This window comes from Drosophila albomicans, chromosome X, assembly GCF_009650485.2.
Source record: "Drosophila albomicans strain 15112-1751.03 chromosome X, ASM965048v2, whole genome shotgun sequence".
NCBI lineage: Eukaryota > Metazoa > Arthropoda > Insecta > Diptera > Drosophilidae > Drosophila > Drosophila albomicans.
In genome coordinates, this window is record NC_047627.2 from 18,935,995 (window position 1) to 18,941,994 (window position 6,000).

The window sequence follows — 6,000 nt, forward strand, 5'->3', positions numbered from 1 at the left end:
ATTATCGTAGCTGAAAATAAAAACGCACACACAATCGCACACAGTATTGCAAGGCTAGTGTTGAGTAGTTGGCTGTTTTATAGTTAGATTAAATTATAGAGTTTCCTCAGCTTTCTATTCATCCTTTTGTTGTTGTAGTTTCGCATTTTATTTAATTTATGATTAGAATAATTCAAATTGAAACGCACAAATTCTAAAAGCTTTATGGCTGCTTTCAAGCTAGATTTACATTCTAAAATTACTCTTACTTTCTGTTGATCTAGTAGAATCCCAGCCGATTTTTATTATAATTTTAAAAATATTTTTCCTCAAGCAATATTTTAATTCAAAACATTCAAATCCGAATTAGATATTTAAAAAAAAGCAAAAAAAAAAAAACATACATTTTAAAGTTGAGCTAGATTACAAAGTATCTCGGTTATACAATTTTGCGTTGAAATAATAATAATTAAAAATAATAATTGGAGATTTAATTTTTTATATATTTTAAGACAAAATGAAATGATTAAATATGAAATGCATAAATTATACTAAAACACATTTTAGCTAATTTTAAGCTATATTTGCCTTAAAGAATATCTTAATTATAGAGCTGTCTGTTGAGCTAGTAGAATATTTGCGAATCAGTTGCGCACAGTGACCACTGTGCGTTGTTGTCTCTTTCAACATATGCGTCATATTGATATTGAAATGTGAGCGGACTGTCAATGAAAATAAGTGCAGTGGGCATAAAGTAATCAGTCTTATCAGCCACCCACATAAACATGCCAACACATATGTGCATGTGTGTGACATTTAGTGCAATGCTTGAACCACTGTGCGACAATACGTTGGATGCCGCACAGAGACGGCGACAAGTTGTATTTTTGGATTCATTTGGAGTTGAGAGTTTTAGCAAGTTGCGTTTTTATTTTATTTTTATTTTGCAGCACTTTTCAATTTAGTCAGTTTTCACTTGACGCTGTCGCACATTGATCTCAGTCCGGTTCCATGCGTTTGCAATGCGATCCCTTTATGGGTTCCCATGCCCCCAACCCCAAAAGTGGAACTCGGCAAGTGGATTCCAAGCCCTGCCTGTCTGCCTGCCTGCCTGCCAGGCAACCAGCAGCAGCAGCCTGAAAAGCAATAACAAAAGCGTAAGCGTAAGCGAGCGAACGTATATAACTTTCTCGCGGCATTTGCTGGGCCTTGATGTGTTGATAAAGATGAAATTTTTATCCAGACTTGTGCGAGAGTGAAAGAGCGAGAAAGATGGAGATGGAGAGGGAGAGGGAGAGAGAAGCAACATGAAAAAGAAAAGAAAAGAAAAAAGGTATGCAGCAAACAGGAAACACAAATTTATTCTTTACGATCGCGAGAACAGCCTGGCTTTGGACACTTTCTCTTTATTGCGAAACTTGTTGGGCGGCATTTTCACGCAGCCATCGCCGTTGCCATTCGGCATCCACATTCACAACGAAAAACGACATCCACAGCGACAACCATTGACATCCACAACGTAACGTAAGCGACAAGTCGCTAACGCTAGCGCTAACGTTAACGTAAATGTCAATGCTAACGTAACGCGCAATGTGCTGTCTTCACTTTCCTTCTTCCGCCTTGCGTTGTGTGTTGCTGTTGTGTCTCCATCTTCATCTCCGTCTGCGTCTGCGTTTGGCCAGCCAGTTAGTCAGTCAGTCAGTTGGCCAGCCCAAAAACGGCGCAAACTTTCGTCGTCGCTGTCGCTGCCGCTGCCACTGCGACAACATCACTACTTGGCCATGGCCATGGCTAGTTCCGGCTTTAGCGGTCATCTCCACCATAAAACTTTGCAGCCAGCAGAACCAGCAACAGCATCAGCAACAGCCAGCAGAGGCAGCGAGACCGAGATCGAGATGGACATCTCTCTCATCCAGGCGCGACGCACTTACGAGTAAACGAAAAGCCGCTTTTTATGTGCGCCTAAAAAAAAAAAAAAAAAACAGACAAAAAAAAAAAAAGAAAGAAAGAAAAGAAATGAGCGGCCAGTGCAAAAAAGGCGAGAAAACGACCAACGAGAAATGTCTCCTGATCTTGCACACTTACACACACACACACACATGCATACATGTATACATGTGTGTGGGTTTATGTCTTTGCCCAGCACACCAGCAAGCTGCGTTCAATAGACGATAGTTTGATTTCAAATATAATATCGATAATTGCACACACACGATGCAAAGTTATTTCATATCTTTAGATAATAGATGTAAAAAATTAAACATTCGCTTTCAATATATAAAAACTTTGCAAATGATTCATCAAGCTTTCGTGTGTAAGCCACCGTAAAACGATTAATTTTCGTTTTCTTGGTTCACTGGGTAGCTCTTTGTGTGTGTTTGTGTATACACACTTAGTTGTCGGAGATGAATGAAAATGACGGGCAATTGAAGCATGCGCCAAGGGCGTAGACCAACCCAGCCGAGTCGCTTACTAACCCATATTCCACATTCAAGTCGCTCATTGCAGATGGGCGCGTCTCGTGACACGAACACGAGCACGAGTCTACTTCAGACTTGAGCTTCTTCCTCTTCAGAAAGACTATTTAACAAACGACCTAACATAATACAAAATTGTCTGCCATTAACGACTGCTTGACTATGATTTGTGTGAGTGGACTTTAGTGTTTATGTAGAGTGTTAGAAAATTGATGTATAATGTTATATGATCCATAGTATATTAATAAAAATAATAGTAAGAACTGCAATGCTAGCTGATAATAAGAGTAGCTGATAATAATGTTACTTGAAGTGAAGAGATATTGATTAAAGTTAGAAGTAGGTTCAGTTTACATTAAAATTTTTGAGGATTTGAAGAAATGAGCTTATCTAGTAAGCTTTAAGAAATTGAAGATCGAGAAAAAAAGCGATTATGTTTTATACGACCAATCGAAATAAACTTATATTTTTTACATTTTAACATTATAGTGCAATTGTTCAACACAAGATTAATCATTAAAGTAGAATTGTTCTAATAGTTTACAGTAGAAAACACCCAGAAGAAAATTCAATATTTTATAGTTTTTAAGGTTTCAGTTTTTCAACCTTAAAAAAAAAATAACAATCGTTTATACAAAAATTAAATCAAAATCTTGGAAAGAAAATTTGAAATTAAAAAAAAAATTTAATCAAAATCATGTGAAATATCAAACAATTTGCCTGAATTGAATTAGTTGATTGCAATTAAAAAGAAGCACGGCATTAATTACGGAGCACAACAGCTGTAATTAAGTGCAGCTGATGACCACTGTGCATAGTGCACTTAACAGTTGCATTGAGTAGATGATAACCACTGTGCAGAGTTGTGTGCACCGATTTCTCAATGAACATCATGGAGCCAAAAGAGTTTGTCATTAAAGTTTTGGACATGCCAAGACTGCAATGACAACAGCAATCACTTCGACAACAACAACAACAGCAGCAACAACAACAACAAAGACAAGAGCTTGCAGACATAAAAGAGAAAAAGTCGTGCGTATTCGTAGAATAAGTAAATGATCATGATGCTGTAGATGTTGTGATGATCATTGGTGATTTTGAGATGCTACACTTGAATGCTTGAAATGCGCCACGCCCAGCAACAACAACAACAACTACAACTACAACAATAACAGCAACAGGTGGCAGCGGCTCGCCCGGAATGTCAAACGTTTATTTGTCGGTAATTAAATTTGAAAATGATTTAAATTTCACCAAGAAATTTTTGGAATTGGACTTAACACTTTCTTCTCTCGATCCACAGCAGATCCCCAGATGTTGTCTCCCTCGCTCTCTCACTCTCTTCAACTCTTTCACTCTCGCTCTGACATTTTGCAGGTGGGGCCCACCCGCAAGCGCAATGTTGCATGCCCCACCAACAGCCGCTGGCCATTGAGCATAAGCATACCCAATAACCAATACTGAAGAGTGTATACTGACAAAGTGAATACTGAATAGTGAATATTGAATACCCAATAGCCATACCCGGACTCGGACTCAGACTCAAACTCGGGGGCCCCCAAGAGCAATCCGAAAGATCAATTCGTCTGATTGGAGATTTGTTTTCTATTGCAATTGATTGATGTTTGGCTGGCAGGCGGCAAATGTAAAGCCAAAAGTCTCAGTCGCAGTCGAAGTCGCGGCTGGACATCGCTCACTGTGCAGCAGCAGCAACAGCAACAGCAGCACATTGATCATCATCATCGTCATCATCTTTGACCGCCATCGGCATTTGTACAAGTATTTGTTAACTGCCAACGTCTCTGTGTCTGTATCTGTGTGTGAATAGACTCATGAGTTTGCCTGCAACTCTATTCAAATTGTTTCTTCAATAATCATAATTGTGCCTCTCATTCATTTCTTTTCAATTTCCATGTCTCGACGCTGCCAAATATTCCAAAATTTTTTTTTTTTTTTGCGCACTGTCTTCACAGACTGCCATTTGAAGGCCTTTCTAGCCAATTTTTGCCGTCGTTGTTGTTGTTGTTGTTGGGAAACTTTGACTTTAAATTGATGCCTCAATTGAAGGAGAGTCATAGCTATACAAATGAATAAAAATCATTGAATTTATTATACTTTATTGTTGACATCGATCAAAAGTATGTTTAATCCTGCAACAAATAAATATTTAGATTCGTGTAAAAGAATTATTCATATTTATTATATTCGGCCGATACTTATTCAGAGTCTTCTGTATTGTTTGTCTTCAGTATTTTTTAAACTTATAAAATATTTTCGTTTCTATAGCAAATATTCGTATCTATTGTATGGTTCATCGATATACGGATTTTAGATCTTATAATAAGATTTGTGTTCTTAAAATTACACGATTCTTATTTTTTGGAACTTGTTTCTTATATTAAATGTTTTTGCAATCAAGATGTGTTTTCTAACATTGGAATTGTCATGTGCTTGACGCACTTTTGAGATCAAAATTCTCAGTACTTAAATCGGAAATATTGATTTTTTTATCTGAGTAGCATGCATACCAAAGCTATTAACTGATTTATATTATTTTTATTTTAAATTTAACTATCCTTATTTTAAAGATATTATTTTGGAATTCACATTTTTAATACTTACTAAAATATTCAATTATTCATTTTCAATGATATACTCCAGCTTTTTCTTATTTTTATTTGTTTTAAAATGAGACTTTATTTTTTTATTACTATTATTTATTTTGTTATAGATTTGTTCTTCAATATAAAGTATCTGATAGATACGAAGTTTTCAATCTTTAGAGAGAGTGTTGATCCTATGTCTGAAGAGACAGCGGGTAATAGAAACTGCGTATATATCATCTTTGTGTGTCAGTTAGGTAAATATGATTGATTGACTGTTGAGTGTTTGTGCATATATAACATATGTTAGGTTAAGTTGTCTCTTGTATGTGTTTGTGTGTGTGTTGAATCTGTGTGTTCATGCAGTTGCACACGTTTTGTTAGTGCAGTGTTATTGTTTTGTTTTGTTGCCGAGTTGCCGAGTTGCAACTAAATTATGCGCAGACACACATTCATTGGTCTCGTGTGCGTGCCCTACCTGTTGCACCATTCATCTTTGTTGCTTGCCACAACAACATCGTGCAGCACGAGTCGATTTCATTTGTTTGCGCATGCGTGCCACATTTCAGCTTGAATATTTCACATTTATTGACGTCTCGTCTGACACTCTGTCTCAGCCAAAGTCGAAGACGGAGTCTGCGATTGGATATTGAATATTGGGCTGCGGCTGCGACTCCGACTGCGACTGACATTGAGATTTGGGGTTGGGCCTGGAGTCTGGAACGCTTGCAGCGTTTCAAATATTTCACTTCGTGATGTTATTTGCTGATCTACGAGTTTTGTTTTCATTTCGAAAGAGCGTATTATTATTATTCTTGCCTTTTTTTTGGTTTTGTTTTGCAAACAATATATTACTTTTGTGTTTAAACTGAAGGAGAAATTTTTGAAGCCAGGAAAGTTTTGCAAAGACACTCTACTCCAAGGTCTGTAAAAGTAGAAGA